Source organism: Phacochoerus africanus, chromosome 9, assembly GCF_016906955.1.
Source record: "Phacochoerus africanus isolate WHEZ1 chromosome 9, ROS_Pafr_v1, whole genome shotgun sequence".
Taxonomy (NCBI): Eukaryota; Metazoa; Chordata; class Mammalia; order Artiodactyla; family Suidae; genus Phacochoerus; species Phacochoerus africanus.
In genome coordinates this window covers 43,551,105-43,571,511 of record NC_062552.1, presented here as the reverse complement: position 1 = coordinate 43,571,511, position 20,407 = coordinate 43,551,105, and the positions used below count along the sequence as shown (strand labels likewise).

The following is a 20,407-nucleotide window of genomic DNA, read 5'->3' as shown; positions in this document are numbered from 1 at the left end:
CAGATTTCAAGCAGGGCTGAGTAATGAATGGATGATGAGTCACTCACACCTGAGAGGTTAACAGTAGACAAGCAGGAACAGAACAGGTGACATCTACCTCAGGCACTTGGTGAAGGTGGACTGTGAGAGCCACCTACCTCGTGAGTCACCTCAAAACCAAAGAGGGAATTTAACCTGACAGAGGCAGCCAAGATGAATTCAAGAGACTAAACGGATGCAAAATTTGGAAATGAAGGCTAAGTCACTAAGTAAACCCAAGTTACTGTGGCATGGCGACACTGAGACTCTAGTTTATAGAAATAACTTGACGTACAGAAAAAAACATGATAGGCAGGTTTGCTGATAGCATTTGGATATACAGCAGCAAAAAAATATGAAAACAGGGAATTCCTGTTGTGGTGCAGTGGAAACGTATCCAACTGGTGTCCAAGAGGATACAGGTTCCATCCCTACCTTGCTCAGTGAGTTGGGGATCTGGTGTTACCTGTGCGCTGTGCTATAGGCCGGCAACTGTAGCTCCAATTGGACCCCTAACATAGGAACTTCCATATGCCACAGATGCAGCCCTAAAAAGCAATTAATTAATTAATTAATTAATTAAAAATATGAAAACTATAAATGTCACATGATAATATGGTGTATAGTAAATGATGATAAATCTATATAAAAGAATAGTACCCAAATATTAAAAGCAATGCTTATCGAAATCTTTGGTAATATATTAGTATGATGGAGCAGACTTAGATTATATATTGTAATTTTATAATATTAATGGGGAAATCTATCTGTAAGATGCTGTACATCATGCACATCCATAGAAAAACACTGGTGAGATTTCTCAGTTAAGGTGATCAACTGGAAATGAATCATAGACTCATCTCCAACACTGAAAAAATACTGGAAACCAGGAAAAAAAAGAATCACTAATTGCAACACATTGAGGAAAGTGGCGGGACTTAAGGGAATACGTTTAAAAGTGTTAAAAGGAAGAATCTGAAAAGTTTGAAGCAGAGTAGAATGGAGAAGCAAAGCACAACTCCTAAACTTTATCTTCCCTTTCTCCTCCCCTTTTTAGCCAAACTGTAAGAACAGAAAAAATCGACAGAAATCTCATCGATTCCCAGAAAACTGGAGAGAAGCAAAATGTGAGGATGCTTTTGCTTTTCCTCTTCTAACTGAAACATTTCTAAGGGGGGGATGTTGAGGATACACTGTAAATGGGGACAAGGAACAATGAGGCTGACTCTGATGGGCATGAAATCTTCAGAGCTGCTCCTAGATTCAGAGAAACTATGCAGAGCCCAATAATATTCGCTCCTGGTGCACAGCACTCAAGAAAATGAAGTCAAAAAATAGTCAATAGAGCATAATAATGACCTCTTCACACTTGTATTGCTTTCTGCTTTTCTTTGTATCTATCAATCAGTCTATGATGTCCTTACATCCAGAAAAAATATCTGGAATAATATCTAATCATTAGCAATGGTTACTTCTAGGTAGAAGAATTGGGGATGGTGTCTTTTACTTTTATCTTTTAAATGTCCCACTCTCTTTGAATTCTTTTATACTAGGCAGTATAAAAGGCATATGTTCTTTGTACCAAAACAGAAGAGTGTTAATGTGTAAAAAAATAGCCTGGGACCAAATATAGCAATATGCTAATAGCAGGTAAGTCTGGAGGTGGGAATGCGGATGATTTATTATTTGCATATTTATATTTGAGACTTTTCTAATTTCTTTTTAAGTAAATTTTTTAGTGTTTTAATAATAGTTGATTTACAATGTTGTGCCAATTTCTGCTGTATAGCAGTGACTCTGTGTGTGTGTGTGTGTGTGTGTATACACACATTCTTTGAGGCTTTCTACTTTATAAATATTATTTTTTAAAAAAGAAATGTAAGTAAAAACACTGGAAAGACACCAAAATATTAACGAATACAAAAAAAAAGGATAAAATAATTTCCCACATATTCCTCTCTCTCTGTTCTTAACTTTTTGCAAATAATTAGATTTATAATTGGAAAAATTGGAGTTCCCATCATGGCAAAGCGGAAACGAATCCAACTAGGAACCATGAGGTTGCAGGATTGATCCCTGGCCTCACTCAGTGGGTTAAGGATCTGGCGTTGCCGTGAGCTGTGGTGTAGGTCGCAGATGCGGCTCGAATCTGGCGTTGCTGTGGTTCTGGCGTAGGCTGGCAGCTACAGCTCCAATTAGACCCCTAGCCTGGAAACCTCCATATGCTGTGGGTGGGGCCCTAGAAAGGACAAAAAGACAATATACATATATATACACACACATATATATTATTGGAAAAATTAACTTTTTAACATTGTGGTGGAAAGAGCATGAAATGAATTGAAAGCTGAAAGATTATGGTCTTCTCTCAATTCTGTCATGAAATGTGTTAATTCCGTCTTGTGAAATTTGGTGACACATTTAACTTCTCTGGGCCTTATTTCTTCATCCATCCATCCATTCATTTATTTAGAAAACATTTACATTGGGCCTGTATCATGCAAGAAAAATTTAGGCTCTAGGGACAATTGTGAAGACAAATAAAACATGGTCTAGCCCTTTGGAAATCTACAGACTAATTAAGCAACAGAGAATACAAATGGTATGAATTATCACCACAGTATCCTCCTTGAAATAAAAAAAATACACTTCAGAAACCAATGGCACAAAGTCATAAAGTCTCTCTAAGGGGGCTTTGGGGAAGACCATAAATAAGCTGGCATTTGGTGTGACCCTTGCAGGGGCTGAGGAAGAACAGTATTCCAGGCAGAGAAACAGCAGATGCACAGCAAGGAGTATGAGACAACCAGTCACGTTCAGGGATGACTGAGAAGGTCGCAGAGTTAGAGCATCAGGTGTGTGATGGGAAAGCGGAACATGTAAGCTCATCAGCTGGAGGTATGCTGATGTCAAAATGAAGTGGGGTCTGTGCCACAAGATTCTTCTGTGGGCAATGAAGAGCCATCAAATCCTTTAATGGAAGGTTCAGATTTCATTTTAGAAAGAGTATTCTGCCCATAGAATAGAGGGTAGATTAAAAGGCAGATATAGGGAGTTCCCATTCCCGTGGTGGCTCACCTGTTATGAAACTGACTAGTATCCACCAGCACACAGGTTCAATCTCTGGCCTCACTCAGTGGGTTACAGATCCAGCATTGCCATGAGCTGTGGTGTAGGTCACAGCCTTGGCTCAGATCTGGTGTTGCTGTGGCTATGGTTTAGGCCAGCAGCCGCAGGTCCAATTCCACTCCTAGCCTGGGAACTTCCACATGCCACCTACAGCCCTGAAAAAAAAAAAAGAAGAAGAAGAAGAAAAAAGGCAGGTGCAAAGCCAGGAAGCCAGGTTATTCCTTGGTCCAGGTGAACCACAATAAGGACCAGAACCAAGGCAACAGCAGGTTTTCTGGATAAACCAATGAAGGAAGAATTGGTACCTAAAGTTTATGTTTAGGATGAATCCACAGAGACCATAATATTCGTTTTCACCCAACAGTCATCAAGTCATCAAGCTAGGTAAGCACTGAGGGAATGGTTTTTTGTGCTGTAACTGAATCTATTTAGCACCAATGATGGAAAATTTGCCACACAACTCGTTGACTTTCAGCTTGAGTTAGATCTCTTTTGATGAGTTCAGCATGCGCTCCTCAGTTCTCTTTGCTCCTCCCCTGAGATGACACCCTGGCATCAGGAGATAGGCATGCAAGGATGACTCCAGCCACATGGCATCTGCTGAGATGCACAGCCCCTGCTAGTCTTCTGGCCTCAGTGCTCAGTCCGGCTTTGCCTGTCCTGAAACATCCAGGTCCCATTTTCCTGTCCTGTAGTCAGGTCCACAGACAGCACACTGTGTTCTCAAGGGCCAAAGACTGTCCCGATCAGCCCAGTCTCTGTGACTTTCCAGGGACATGGGAAAACAGTCCTCCCTCTCCTGGTGTTCCTCCTCCTCTCTCTTCCTGATCTGGTTTTGATCAGGAATCAGAATCTTCCTCTCTCCTCAAGTCCAGTTCTTGCTCTAGGAATCCCAGCTCTCTTTTTGAAGCAGCTGGAACATCTCCTCATTCGGCTGTTTGCCATCAGCATCATGCACCCCCTGCCTGCCCTCACCAAGACTCCCCCATCCTCCACCCCCAAGGGAGCACAGAGACTCCCTGTCCATCAGCAACTCCATCAGCAACTCAGTGACCGTAGAGGTGTCGAGACCTTCTGTGGGTGACTCAGGGTGCAAGAAAGACTGAAATCTGAGAACCAGGGCATGAGGGATCATCACAGAAGTTGTCCTGGCCCAAGCTGGCCGTGATGATACCACTCTTCTCCAGTTACAAAGTTTTCGTTTTCTTGTTTTTCTTTTTTGGCCACCCCACGCCATATGGAGTTTGTGATCAGATCTGAGCCACACTTAGGACCTATACCACAGCCACGGCAGCCAGATTCTTAACCCACTGTGCTGGGTTGGGGATCCAACTTGTGTCCTGGCACACTCCCCAGACACCGCTGATCCAGTTGCACCACAGTGGGGACTCCTGTAAGACTATTTGTGACTGCGTAAGATTCAGGATTCTTGCGGGATCCTTGGCAAGAGAAGGATTTCCTACAAGATAAGCATTTCCCAGAAGACAACTGTGGGGAGAGGTATGACTCAGAGCCAACCTGCTGATGTAGAGAGTTTCTTTTTGGAAATGTGAAATTCTCAAGACCAGATGTGTGTTATACCTGGGACGCTTCTCCCGCCTCCCAGCTGTCCTGGGAATTATTTGCTTTCCTATAATAAAGACTTTGCGTGCTTGCTGCCTGTGTGTTCTCAAAGTTCATTCTTTGGCTGCGTGAACATGAACCTGGATTCCGGAAACATCTTTCCAGCACCATCTTTTGGGGGCTCCTCTGGGATCTGATCCAATATACTGGTGCTCACAAGGTAAGCAGCAGCAAGCTTGTGCTTCCTACTTTCTTCAGCTTCATTTGCCTCTGCAAGGAGGGCGAGTGGGTGAAAAGTTGTGTGAGCCTGAGACGTGCCCTGGACACGAAGCCAGTGCCGAGTCCCCCTCCGCAGCTCTGTTTAAGCCCCTGAGCGACCTCATACGGCTAAAAGGCAGCCTTCCCAAGTCCAATCTGGCCAGGAGTCCGGTCCCAAGAGGCACCAAAGGGAATGTCCCGAGAGGGAGACGGCCGGAGACGGAGATGGACAGACGGAGTGAGTCGCGAGGCAAACTTTCCTTCCCATTCCCCCCACCCCAAAATCTCCTCTCTCTAGGTACTGTATGGCCTTTGTAAAGCATTTGGGAAATCATAGGTTACTATATTTCTAAAGGTTAGCAATTTTTGAAAGGCATGTAAGGAACAAAATTGTCATTTTTTTTCAATTCTTAAGGGGTGATGAAGGGTTTAAAGTAACTGTCCCTGACCCCTTATGAGACTCTCGTCTCCACCTTCCTTGCATCCTGCAGGATGTTAGGAGCCATCATTTCACATTAGATCATGTTAGCTGAGTGGCCAGAGTCCAAGTTTTGATGGGAATCCATCTTCTAGTGGCTTCCCTAAGAGGACAAGACACAAGGAGACTGCTTGCTCTGTGGGAAAAAAACTTTGAGGGCTCTATAGACAAAAATCCTCATAATCCAGTTCTGTAAGCTTAGGGAGTTCTCTTTGAATTATAAGTCCATCCCATTATATCCTATTTCTGTCTTCTACCCCTCGCTATGTTTAGTCAGATCAGCACCCTCTGGGCTTTAGGCCAATTGATACCATCTCTTATGTGACTTCAGCCTTGTCTCCTGTGCTGGGATGGGTCACTGTCATATTCTTCTCATCAAGCCATGCCCAGTCTCCTTAGCAGTCCTTTAAAGGGCTCAACTAATCCAATCCTCTATCAATTTCCTTTGCGATTACCTTGAATGGAGCTGCGGGGGCAAAGGAAATAGACCTCTAGGTGTTAGGGTCACCCTGAGTTGTTACCATGCCTGTGAGGGGGAAGGCATTCATAACTGGTATATATCCAGCTTAGGCCAAGTACCCAGTCTCAGAGCCCAGGCCTGGGCAGTTTTGCTTTGTGCTATTTACTTTCACCCTGGTTGTGGGAACCAACAACGGGTTCATCCAACATACCCATTAACTGCGGCTTAGGAACTTTTCTAACCTGAATAGAGGGCATGTCAGAGCGAGCATCTTAGGATTCGAAAACTCAGGACCGGGACTGTATGCCTGGGTTTTCTTCACCTCTGTCCAGAGACAGGCAATGGTCATGGATGATGGGAAAAGAGGCTACGCTGGTAAGGAAGTGGTTAATGCCAGTCAGGCTAAGGTCGGATGGGACATTTGAGCACCAATGTCTAGCTGCTCTATGCAGGAGAGGGGATGCCTTCACATAACAGAGAAAGGACGACTGGTGCTGGACGCTGGTCTCTTCTCTTTTTCAGATGGGAGCCACATCCTTGAGCCTGGTACACGGCTCAATAGCAATTCCTCTCACATGTGCCTTGACAACTGGGAAAAGTTTGACCCTCAGACTCTGAGAAAGAAATGTTTAATTTTCTTTTGCACAAAAACCTGGACACTATATACTCTGTCAGAGGGAGAGTGATGGCCATCTGAAGGCTCTCTAGATTATAACACTATTCTCCAATTAGACCTGTTTGGTAGATGAGAAGGGAAATGGTCAGAGGTGTCTTATGTTCAGATCTTCTTTACAAGGAGGGACGACACTACACTGAGGAAGGTTTGTGGCTTCCCCAGGGCATCACGCCACCTCCCTCAGAACCTAGGTGCCCACCATGTCCTGGCCCAATTGGGTCAGACCCTCCCGAAGTTAATCAGCCTTCTCCAATGCTGCCCAAGACTCCTCCTCTTGCCCTTCCAGGGCCAAAGTTACATCCCTCTTTACTCCCTTTACAAGAGGTAGCAAATGGAGAATGGGGACCAAAACGGGTCCACGTGCATTTTTTGCTTTAAGACTTAAGGCAGTTAAAAACAGATTTTGGAAAAGCTGCTGACAACCCAGATAGATACAATGAAGTCTTTCAGGGTCTCATGCTGTCCTTAGAGTTAGCCTGGAAGGACGTCATGTTATCACTAAACCAGACATTGACTATAAGTGAAAAAAAAACCAAAGTCTTAGGAAATGCTCAAAGCTGGGGAGACGACTGGTATGCTATCAATGCCAGAAGAAGATTAGAAAGGAATGAACAAGAGTCCCCACAGGGTGTCAGGTGGTTCCTATGAGCGATCCTAATTGATCTGCTGATGAGAGGGATAAAGATAATTGGCATAGAAATCATTTTATTACCTGTATAGTTGAGGGACTAAAAGCTGCACGAGTAAAGCTCATTAACCACTCCAAACTATTGGAGGTTTGTCAAGGGGAAAAAGAGACTTAGAAAGACTCAGAGATGGAGTTCCCACTGTGGCTCAGTGGTTAAAAAAACCCAACTAGGATCCATGAGGATGTGGGTTCAATTCCTGGCCTCAGTTAGTGGGTTAAGGATCTGGCATTGCCATGAGCTGTGGTGTAGGTCACAGATGCATCTGGATTCCCTTGTTTCTATGGTGTAGACCAGCAGTTATAGCTCCAATTGGACCCCTAGCCTGGGTATTTCCATATGCTGTGAGTGCAGCCCTAAAAAGAAAAAAAAAAAAGAAAAAAAAAAAAGACTCAGAGAGGCATTGAGAAAGACTACACCAATGGGCCCAGAATCAATGGAGGGCTAAATAATTTTTTTTTTTTGGTCTTTTTGCCTTTTCTAGGGCCACTCTCATGGCATATGGAGGTTCCCAGGCTAGGGGTCTAATCAGAGCTGTAGCTGCCGGCCTACACCTGAGCCACAGCAATGCCAGATCCAAGCCTCATCTGTGACCTACACCACAGCTCATGGCAATGCCGGATCCTTAACCCACTGAGCAAGGCCAGGGATTGAACCCACAATCTCATGGTTCCTGGTCAGATTTGTTAACCACTGAGCCATGACGGAAACTCCCCCAAATAATCCTTAAAGACAAATTTATAACTCAATCAGTGTCATATATATGGAGAAATCTCTAAAAATTGGCTTTTGGCCCTGATCAGGACCTGGAGCATCTCCTTAGAGTAGCGACTCAAGTATATTATAATCTGGACCAGGAAGAACGAAAAGAGAACAAGAGGAGAGACAGAGAAACGGCTGAGGCTCTAGTGATAGCACTACAGAGAGTCAACCTGGGAGCTTCCAAGGTGAGAGGACAAGGGCAGAGACCTAAGCCCAGAGACTGTTTCCTCTGTGGAAAGAGGGACACTTTAAATGGGAATGCCCCAAGGCTCAGACACCAGCATTTAGGCTGTGTCCCCTATTTCGGGGAGACCATTGGAGAAGGGACTGCCCCAAAGAAGAAGGTCCCTAGAGTCAACCCCTTAGGCTCAGTGTGGGATCCGGGGCTTTCCACACTGGCTCCTGTCCTTATCACCACTCAGGAGCCCTGGGGAACTCTAAATGTAGGAAGACAGCCTATCGACTTCCTCCTGGATATGGGAGCCAGCTCTTTGGTCCCCTTCTCCAACCCTGGGACCCCCTCAAATAAATCTGCCATCATTCGTGGTATTTCTGGCAAGCCGGTTACAAAGTTCTTGACACAACCTTTGAGTTGTGACTGGGGCCCCAATTGCTTCTCTCATGCTTTTCTGCTTGTTCAGGAGAGTCGAACTCCTCTTTTGGGAAGAGATATTTTATCAAAGGTTAAAGCCTCAATTCACATGACAATGGAACCTAATCCAAGTTTGTGCCAGCCTTTGATGGCAGTGGATATTGACCCAGAAGCTGGAGCCATTGGAGGAAAGATATGAAGAGCAAAAAATGCTCAGCTGGTGAAAATCACTCTTAAAGATCAAAATTTATTTCCTTGCCAAAAGTAGCATCCTCTGAGACCCAAGGCAGGACAGGGACTCATCCCAATTATAAGAACCCTAAAAGAATAGGGATGATTAACCGAATGCAGCAGCCCCTGTAACACCTCTATTTTGGGAGTGCAAAAGCCTAACGGGGATCGGGGCCTAGTGCAAGACCTTGGTCTGGTAAATGAGGCAGTGGTCCCATTACATCCAGGGGTGCCCAACCCCTGTACGCTCCTCTCGAAGATTCCAGAAACAGCAGCCTGGCTTACCGTGTTAGATTTAAAAGATGCCTTTTTCTGTATCCCTTGGCTAAGGCTTCACAATTTTTATTTGCTTTTGAGGGCCTCTCAAACTCATCCACAAAACTTTGGACTGTCTTATCTCAAGGGTTTAGAGACAGCCTTGGACTGTCTTATCTTGTCTCAAGGGTTTTGAGTCAACCTTCATTTATTTGGACAGGCATTAGCCAGAGATCTGGCAAACTTTAAGTCCTCTAAGCCTGTTAAAGTTATTTGATAAGTAAATGACATTCTTCTCTGTGCTGACACTGAAGAACAATGTAAGTAACTTTCAATTATATGCTGACCAAGGAAATGGCATACAAATATTTCAAGACCAGCCAGAGATATCAGAAAAATCATACAGGTTATAGGTATTTTAATCAATTTTATCAAATATGGGATCAAGGAGTTCCTATTGTGGCACAGCAGAAACGGATTCAACTAGGAACCCTGAGGTTGTGGGTTCAAACCCTGGCCTTGCTCAGTGGGTTAAGGATCCAGCATTACCATGAGCTGTGGTGTAGGTCGCAGATGAGGCTTGGATCCTGCTTTGCTATGGCTGTGGCCTAGGCCAGCAGCTGTAGCTCCTATTTGATCCCTAGCCTGGGCACCTCCATATGCCACGGATGCAGCCCTAAAAAAGCAAAATAAATAAATAAATATTAAAAATCATTGCAATTCTCCTTTAAAAAAAAAAAAATATATATATAGGATCAATATATGTGGATCACTCCTGAGAAGGGTCATTTAACCCAACCTGCCTCTATTTGCTGGGAGCAAAATAGACATTATGTCAGATTTGGGGGGCAACCCCCATCCTCTAATGAGCTAAAAGCTTTAAGCTATTTAGCAACTGAACATTGTTTACAAATCATCCCAGTCACATACAATCCAGAAAAGACTCCTTCCTGCACGGCTTGGAACGGACTGGGGATCTAATCCTGGAGTTGGCTAGCCCCAAATGGAACTTACTGGATATGTGGAACTAATCTGTGGCCCTGGCTGCCCCCAGAATGGGTGGGGCCCTGTGCTCTGGGATTGGCTTTTGCTCATGGCAACATTATGAAAACTCTGAGCCGAGCACCAGTCAACTTTCCCTATTTACATGCTAGATGGACCAGATCAGTGTTCCCCTGGTATGATTACCTAGCGGCGATATTTGTGCCTTCAGTGGGAACCACTGACATAAGGCTGTGGGTGGAAGTCTTAACTAATTTTACTCAACAAGCTCTTAATATTACTGCAGAAGTTATTTCTACCCTAAATATGGAACAACAACAAGTAAGAAAAGTAGTGCTAGAAACCAAATGGCCTTAGATATACTCCCTGCAGCTCAAAAAGGTACCTGTGCCATTATAAAATCTGAATGTTGTGTCTACATTCTTCATTATTCAGAGAATGTGTCTGATTCCCTGCAAGATCTCCAACAGCAGAGTCAAAAGACGTCAGATCCAGCTCCAGCTTTTGGAGCTGTCCTCTGGAACTGGTTGACCTCCTCCTGGTGAAAGTATTTCCTCACCATAGCCATCGTCGGGATCTTGATCCTTTTATTCAGACCCCGTGTAATTAATTGTATTTCTCACTTCATTACATCCCCATGACAAGCTGTCAACCTTCAGATGGTGATAGAAGGGGTACCCAGTGTCATGTATGGAAGCCCACTCGACCATCCCATGAGCGGAAACCTAACTGCTTTCCCCTAACGGTGCCCCTTTTTAGCAGGAAGCAGTCAGAGTGGTGGTCGCCCCTTTTCCCCTGGAGTTAAGAGTCTCCAACTCTAGAAGAGGGATTGAGGCAGAATATTAACTCGGATAGTCAGTGTAGGATCATAGGCTTCAATGCCTTCTTTGATATGGCTATTGATTAACCTTTGTGGCTTAAGGGCTCCAGGGAGTAACATCCCCACAGGCCTTGTTTACTATAGGGAGTGTACCTACCCCCAGATGGCATTAATCTCTAACCCCCTGTGACTCAGTTTATGGGAAGAAAAGGGCAAAGAAACCATGAGACTTACGGGACATTTCCACCCCTAAGGCCCCTGTTGAACAAGGACTGATACAGGTAACTGGGCAAGACCAATGGGAGAAAACCACATCTTTTGTGGACCCCATGCTGGTAACCCCCCGTCTTTAAGGGATAAAAATCCCTGTAAGACAGTAGAGAGGGGGGCTGTCCTCCCCCTTCCCAGTGTCCTAGGAGCTATTTGCTTTCCTGTAATAAAGACTTTGCTTGCTTGCAAAAAGTAAAATAAAATAAAATGTATACCTAATACAAGTGGAACCCTATGCCTAGAAGTGACCTCCATGAATGATATTTATTGGTATATGCGATGTAATGCACAGCAACTTGTAAGGGCTGCTTTGGTATGGACAGAGTTTGGGGGGTTGTAATTAAATACCTTTAATTGACATTTGTCTATTTTATGTTTGTATGTTTATATTTTATATGTCATTTGTATTTTGCTGTCAAAACTTTTAAATCAACGAAGAATAATTGTCTGTTATGTTGTTCTTTTCAGACAATGATGTAATGAGAGATAGCTAAAATAGGAAATAATGGTTTGGATTATGACTAGGCAGACAGTCTCAAGTGCCAGCGTTCAGGACTCAATTTGCATTCTATTGGAGGAATAGCCTGGACACCTATTATTATTGTTGTTGTTAATCATTTTGCCTAGCCGACCCCTCCCCCACCCATGCTTTTCTGGAAATTGCCTGTGTCTTCCCTGCGCCTGGCCAGAGCTGACTGGCTTAGGAGATTGCAGCTGACCCAAGCTGGCTTGACCAGTCCTCCCCCCAGGAATTTTCAGAAAAGAAATGGGACTCTCTTCTAGAGAAGCTGAAAAAGACAGAAGCCCACAGCAGTCATTGCCAACTTTATAGATTAGGATTCCCAGATGAGCACTTTTTTCTTTCTTTCTTTCTGTCTTTTTTTTTTTTGTAGCTATCAACATCTGGCCTGTATTCCAGAGCCACGGAATCACAATTTCTGGCAGTCAGGCTCAGACACGAATTTTCCCTCCCAATTTTTTATTTTGTTTTACTTTATAGTTGTTTTTTTTGTTTGTTTTTTTGTCTTTTCAGGGCCACGCTCGTGGCATATAGAGGTTCCCAGGCTAGGGGTCTAATCAGAGCCACAGCTGCCAGCCTACACCACAGCCACAGCAATGCCAGATCTGAGCCACGTCTGCAACCTACACCACAGCTCACGGCAACACCGGATCCTTAACCCACCAAGCAAGGCCAGGGATCGAACCCGCAACCTCATGGTTCCTAGTCGGATTCATTAACCACAAAGCCATGATGAGGACTCCCCCAATTTTTTATCTTGAATAATTTTATTACTACTGAAAATTTGAAAGAATATTATGATGAACACTCACACACCCTTCACCTGAATTGCACTAATTATGAACATGTAGGAATGAGTGGGGGTTTGTTCTTAAAACTTCCAAGGTGATAATAATATAACAGAACTGGAGTTCCCGGTGTGGTACAGGGCAAACAAGTTAACTCGTATCCATGAGGATACAGAGACCATCCCTGGCCTTGATCAGTGGGTCGAGGATCCTGGTATTGCCGTGAGCGGTGGTGTCAGCCAGGGGTGTCAGCCAGCAGCTGCATCTCCAATTCAACTCCTAGCCTGGGTACTTCCATATGCTGAGGGTGCAGCCCTAAAAAGCAAAACAAATACAAACTAATAATAAAAAATAATAGAATTGAAAACAACACAGCTGCAGAAAGGAACATAGTACAAAATGAAGTAGAGACACCAAGAAAGACAAAGATCAAAAAGAGCAACCCAGTGATACTAAAGATCTTGTATGTTGCACCTGAGTTTTACAAGATACCCCAGTATCATCATCATAAAATCACCTTGGGGGGTTAAAGTAGTGTGTCTTGAGAACTTGTTTATTGCAATCAAAAGACGCAAGAATTAAAAAAAAAAAGAAAGAAAGAAAAGAAAGAAAAACCAAAAAAGAACAAGAAAACACTTTTAATTAAAAACAGATTCAGGAAAAATATGCAGAGGTGATAAAATTATATGGGTTCATTTCTAAATTTTAAAAAAAATAGAGGGCTTACTGGCTTGAGAGATCAAGATTATATACAGGTTCAAAAAACTAGAATATATTTTTAAAAACAGGATAATGGGATCAAAGATAATTAGACCACAGGCTAAACTAGGGTTTTGTGGAAGTAGCCACTGTGCTCTAAAATAGACTGGTTTTCTGTTGGTGAATTAAGCTGAGTCTTGCAAAGCACAGGCGCTGTGTCGTGGGGTGGGGGTGGAGAAGGCGGGTGGAGGTAGGAATAGGAATGGTTTGCCCCATTGGTGAGCATTTTATCACACTGATGTGGTTCAGAGTCACCAGAACATGCTGATAACAGGTAGACTGATCATAGCTTGTATTATTTTTTAGATTCTAAATTCTATTGTCTTTTTAGACATAGAAATCTGATTGGCTATAGACACTGCACCCCATTATTGCCTGGACCCAGGGCAAACCACTTTCACCTTCAACCCCTCTGCCTCTGTTTCCATGTCCAATTTTTGAAAGACCAGGCAGTTACCGGGCTTGAAGCTGTCCCCTGATCTCATCGTATTTGAATAAGAGTCTTGATTTCCATTTACAAAATTTCATTTATTTTGCAAAAAGACAATGAAGCTATAACTCTATATCATGCAAATATTGTTGGAAAGGAATTTGGGTTTGCATGATCTTAGGACACAATCCCTAAAGACAGACAATACAAGTTTTGCAGTCTTTCAAGGCTAGACATTTGCCCAGAAGTATACCTGAAATCATTTCTCTGAGCAACAAATAAGCTCATATTTCCCAACTGTAAGAATATGAATGAACATTGCAGGAGAAAATTTAATGAACCCAAATACTATGAGATCAGTTCAAGTCTCATTCTTTCATCTGAAAGTTTACTTTGTGGGGGTGGAACACTCATTTTGTCAAAATTCAAACGATAAAACTTTTTTAAGCAAAAGGAAATTTTCAAAATTCACACTCAATACATACTGACAAAGCATCCTTCAGAAAAAGGAAGGAATGAAATTAGGCCTCAGTTCCCACAATATTTTAAAGAAAAACATGAAAGGCAAAGGACAAAGAGACAGGTGCAAAGAACAACGCAAGGCAGACAAGCTTATGAATCAAGAGGAATCTCCCCAGAGTTTATATTCCTCTTGAGAAATTCTGATCTGAGAGAAATAATGTCCAGAATCAAGAATTCTTAATGCCAATGTGGGAAGTGTAGGATTTTTTTTGTGTGTGGGAAGGTCTAAAAATCTTCCTCTGTATTCAACGTGATGACTTGGTGATAGGTCAAAATTCTAAGTAAAACATTACAAAGTATGACAAGAGAAAATTAAGATTTAAAAAAAGTTAATTCACATCTGTATTTGTATGTAATCACTTTTAGAGCATCAGAAAAAGAAAACAATTCCTTTAAAGATTCTAGTTCCCTGGAATCGGAACTTTACATGGGATCGGAGAAGCAGGAAGGCATAAATAAAAACAAAAATATGTTCCTACCAGACTATTGCTTCTATTGAATTATGTCAAGTGCCTCCAAGTTACTAAATTCCTATTTTTTTTCTCTTTTGGCCGCACCTGCGGCATTTGAAGTTTCCAGGCTGAGGGTTGACGTGGAGCTGTAGCTGCCGGCCTACACCACAGCCACAGCAATGCGAAATCTGAGCCGCATCTGCAACCTACACCACAGCTCACGGCAACGCCGGATCCTTAACCCACCAAGCGAGGCGAGGGATCGATCCCACAACCTCACGGTCCCTAGTTGGGTTTGTTAACCACTGAGCCATGATGGGAACTCCCAAATTCCTTTTTAATATGTATTCACTGTATCTGTTACTCGAAACACCCCAAGTTACAAAGCCTGCAAGTGAGAACCATAATTGGCTGCTCGTCTCTGAAATTCTTGGAGGGAGGAAGACATGGGACTACTTACTGTGGCTAGCCAACAGCAGGGTCACTGGCAAAGTTGCTCCACTCCTTGGAGGCTGGAGAAGCAGGTCAGCGGCTTTCTTTTGCTGAATCTTGCAGCAGATCAGCAGGCTGGGCTCCCGTGTCCCTGAGCTGTCAGTTTAGCTCCGAATGGTGCCTCCCCAGGCTTGGCCCTGGCCCAGCACAGGCAGCCAGCCCCACTTGCAGGAGCCCTGCAGCCTATAAGGCAAGTCCTGCTTGGGAGCAGTTCCTGTGGTGGGAGGGGCATGTGCCTGAGGATGGATGAGTCACACCCCGGGTGATACACGAAGACTCTCACCAAAAGCCCAGGCTTCCCTTTTTTGGCAAGAGATCCAGGACTGTCATGGTGCCACAGGATCTGTGATACCTGGTCCTTGCTCTTAACATCCTCAGGAAGCTGCCTGAACCTGAGGATGGGATGTGGAAAACCCAGGTGTCTTCTTGGAACTCTGTTTTGGCTGGCTTTCTGGTCACTAGGATTGTGGCAACCTGGATCCCTAGTTGTTTCTGGCGGTCCCTAGCTCAGGTACAAGACGGCATTGCCATTCCTAACCTCCTTGTGGTTGGCTGGGGTCATGGAGGTTGTCCTGCCATGGTGACCCGCTATGCAAAATGCGGCTACTCCGCCACCTGGGTCCCTAAGTGATGGTGATCAGCATGGGCCCTGCTGACCTGTAATGGGCTTGAGCAAAAGGTGACTCATTGCTTTCCTCTGCTGAAGTGTAGAAGCTATTTGTTACATCAGCATCACCCAGCCTTTACCGACAGACACAAGGGCCAAGGCTCTTGGAAGACAACGTGGACAATGATGTGTCTTTCTCATTTTGAAACATTTACAAATCCTTTCCAGTTTTTTTTTAAGCATTCATGGGAGAATGGGAGCTCTCTAGCTCTCCCAAATCCATGTTCCAAAAACCATACTCACTTTAATCTAAGGTGCAAAATTTTTCAAAACTCTCATTAAGAATTTCTTACAGGGAACTTCCTATTGTGGTTCAAAGGGTAATGAACCCAACTAGTATCCATGAGGATGCAGGTTTGATCCCTGGCCTCGCTCAGTGCGTTAAGGATCCTGTGTTGCTGTGGCTGTGGCTGGCAGCTGCAGCTCCAATTCAACCCCCAGCCTGGGAACGTCCATATGCTGCAAGTGCGGCCCTAAAAAGCAAAAACAAAACAAAACAAAACAAAACCAGTTTTTATAACAGAGAAAGGCATTCCTTGTTTTTCATCTCAGAGCTCTGTCCTCTTCATTTTGCTCTGTGGAATGTTCCAGATCTCCTAGGGAACAACCAGAAATGTGAGGATCTCCTTTGGGGCTGAAATCCTTCCATTAAATAGGAAAATTCAATATTTTCATTGTGTAAAGACCATGCACCCAGTGTCCCATCATATATTTCTGGGTATATTTATTAATTTACATAAAATATCACCCCTGACATCTCAGAGCTCACCATCTAAATGTGAAAAATATATCAAGGCTTTCTCAGCCCAGAGGTGAAGCAGCAGGTCCAAAGCAGGGAAGGGCTGGTGGAGGCTGGTGGTCCCAGACCACTGCAGGCAGGGCTGGGCCAGACCTAGAAGGAGACGTCCAACTTATAAACTGGTATAATTTATACAGCACACTGATGAGCAAAGTCTTGGCAACAGCAAAGACTGTGGTTTGTTCACCATTCATTTACTCAGTATACATACACATATATAGTCTTTTTAGAGCTGCACTTGCGGCATGTGGAGGTTCCCAGGCTAGGGGTCCAATCGGAGATGCAGCAGCCAGCCTACGCCACAACCACAGCGATACTAGATCCAAGCCACGTCTGAAACCTACACCACAGCTCACGGCAACGCCAGATCCTTAACCTACTGATCGAGGCCAGAGATTGAACCTGTGTCCTCATGGATACTAATCAGATTCATTTCCACTGAGCCATGATAGGCCCTTCTCAGCAGACTTTTCTTGAACCTCAACTAGAGACCCAGAACATAAAAGATGGAGATCAGCCAAGCCTGACCTCACAAGCACAAAAGAGGACGTGAGCTGACCTCTTATTACCAAGTACACACAGCTTTTGAAAAGGTAAGTTCTGGCTGCAGAACCCCCGATGAGGCTCCCACCTTTTCACCAGGCCCTGTTACACACCAATAACAGCTTATTGAAGGCTTATCATCTGTGGTTTCAAGTCCCCCAACCTGCAAACCAACTATCTCTTTTTTTTTTTTCTTTTGTCTTTTTAGGGCCTTACCCATGGCATATGGAGGTTCCCAGGCTAGGGGGTGAATCAGAGCTGTAGCTGCCAGCCCTCACCACAGCCACAGCAAAGCCAGATCCAAGCCACATCTGCAACCTACACCACAGTTCTCGGCAACGCTGGATCCTTAACCCACTGAGTGAGGCCAGGGATCGAACCCGCAACCTCATGGTTCCTAGTCAGGTTTGTTAACCACTGAGCCATGACGGGAACTCAGCAACCTAGCCTGTCTTGTCGGTCTCACTCTTGCTTACAAATTGGGTCACATTCCTTTTCCTTTCCATGGGCCTCTCCTGCAGCCTGAGGGGCCTCTGTCCATCCCTCCACCGAACTCCTCCTGACTGACTTACTTCTGTCCTCCCGGGTCTCCTCTGCCGTCAGACTGCCCACAACCAGCTAGCCTGGTCCCTTCCGCACCACCATGGTACACGGTACACAAGGCTGGCACCACCTCATTGTTTAGGTTTCAGTTCAAATGTCGTCTCCTTGGAGAAGCCTCCCCTGATTTGGCAGTCATTATTTACCTCCTCAAGTTCATTCTGTCTTCTTTCTTGTCCAAATCTAGACTGATGCGTCGGCATTCTTTGGAGCCCAGGATGGCAATACGGGGCCTCTTCACTGAATTAGATGTAGGCAAATGACCATTTGTGTTAAATAAGTCTTAGGAGAAAGCCTAATGGGGGATAAAGGAGCTTCTAGGAAGGATTTTTCCTGACAAAATGAGGGAGCCACATTAGGGGGAAAAAATTATCTTCCCCCTCTTCTTCTACCACCTTCTCCCTTCTGGCTTTGGAAATTGTAAGAGGATGTAAGGTCTGCAGCTATGGCAGCCATCTTGCAACCCTGAGGCAACCAGCCTGATGGAAATGTCAGTATGTTGAGGCTGGGGAAATAGAAGGATGGAAAAGCCCTGGTCCTTAAGGACACCACTAAATTACTGAACTCGCCCTGGGGTCAAGGACATCTGGAGTTTTTAGATAAATAATTAATGCCCCTAGGATGGAGATGAATGCTAGTTTTCCTGTTACTTGTAGCCAAAGTAGCTTGATTGATATTCTAGTACCCTTTCCAAAGTAGCACCCCAGGCATTCTCTAGTATATTCCACTTATTGGCTTCAGGTATTTCACTAGTGCAAATTAGTATGCTTATTGGAACATTATTGGTTAAGTGTCTTCCTCCACTAGAAAGTAAGGACTTTGGGGATGGGAAGCTGGTCCATTTTATCACTGCTGTATTTCCAGCACCTAGAACTGTGCCTGGCACTTTGTAGCAGCTCAGCATATATGTGTCACACAAGTGACTGGGTGAATGACTATCTATGGTCATAACTCTGTTTCTTAACAATCTCTTATAGCAGATTGTAAGCTCCTTTAGACCAGAGACCTGGATTTTTATTTTCCCCCAAACTAACAGATTGTTGGCATATAGTGGGTAGTTAAATATTTGAGGAATGAAGACATATGCTCTCTGGATCCTTCCTTCAATAGCTATACTTCCATTTTAGTTACAGCCTCTGAGCATCTAACACTGGACACCTCGGTAAAGGGATTCTGAATCTGTCATTTCGCCACAGGTAAGCTTATAAGAGAACTTTATGAGAGTCTTAACCTGGCAAAAGATCATAGAAACCAGCTTGGTAGACCAAACTTCTGACGAAATGCAATAATGAAGAGCCAATTCCCTCAGAAGGCAGTGCTTGCAATCACACGGCAACTTTAATATTCTCCGAGTAGACTCAGATACGTCTCTTTGACTGCTATTGCTTTGATTTTGAAGCCTATTCATCTTGACTTTGAAGCCCTCAGAGAAAGGCCAGAGTCAAATCTGCACACAAACAACTAAAACTGGCAGGAGTAAAATTACCGTATTTCACTCTAAGATGCTTTTGATTAAAAGATGCTCATTTTGGGGAGTTCCTGTTGTGGGCCCAGCAGTAATGAGCCTGATTAGTATCCATGAGGATGCGGGTTTGATCCTTGGCCTCACTCAGTGGGTTAAGGATCTGGCGTTGCCGTGAGCTGTGGTGTAGGTCACAGACATGGCTCAGATCTGGTGTTGCTGTGGCTCTGGCGTAGGCTGGCAGCTGCAGTTCTGATTCAACCCCTAGCCTTGGAACTTCCATATGTTGCAGGTGTGGCCCTTAAAAAAAAAAAAAAAGAAAGAAAGAAAGAAAAGAAAAGGAAAAGAAAAAGAAAAGAAAGAAAAGAAATTAAAAATGCCCATTTTTTTACCCACCCCTGGGGAAAAAATGCTAGTAATGAAACTCTGAGTCAATGCTAGGAAACCATGGGGGCTTTTCCATCCTTCTATCCCCTCAACCTCAATCCCAGAGTGTACCTCAATGTCAGAGGTGCATCTTAGACTTGATAAAAGATAAAATATGTTCTACTGGCATTTATCACTTTCAAATAATGAATGCAGAATTTCATGGCCCCTCTATGGGTTGGTCAGTCTTGCTCTGGTTGACTAGCTGTGATTGACCAGGCTTGTGCTGCCTCCATCCTGGATGGCGAAGGACATACCTTCATTCTCTTCCAACCGCTGATGAAACGTCTCCCCAGTCCTCACGTTTTCAACTTCACCTCGCATTTTACAGAGAAAATGGAAACCACGAGCTGAGACTTTATCCGCTTCTCACCTCCAAACCCTCAAGCCCACCTCCACACACCCCACCTTCTCTTCCTTATCTGCTGTCGAGTTAGAGGAAGTCTCTGTCTGCCTGTCAACACATCTCTTCCCCGGAGCTCTGTCCCCAACTCCCCAGACCTTCTCAAGGGTGACATTCCTTCAGATTTCCTATTTACTGCCTCATCAATCTCACCCTCTACAGTGGATCGTCTCATTAACCATCCAATATGCTCAAGTCTCTTCTTTCCTAAAAAACAGAGGATCCTGGGAGTTCCTATTGTGGCTCAGTGGTAACAAGCTGGACTAGGATCCATGATGATGCAGGTTCCATCCCTGGCCTTGCTCAGTGGGTTAAAGGATCTGGTGTTGCCGTGAACCACAGTG

General features: G+C 44.2%; 1 protein-coding gene across 1 annotated transcript in view; it reads right to left on the bottom strand.

Annotated features, from left to right (window-relative positions):
* The window catches only part of ADGRF2 (adhesion G protein-coupled receptor F2), a 42,516-nt gene extending 27,199 nt beyond the window's left edge, over positions 1-15,317 (bottom strand). The window contains exon 1 of the mRNA XM_047797044.1: positions 15,132-15,317. The gene's annotated coding sequence lies outside the window, so the exon portion shown is untranslated. The remainder of the gene's footprint in view (positions 1-15,131) is intronic.
* Between the last annotated feature and the right edge of the window lie 5,090 nt (positions 15,318-20,407).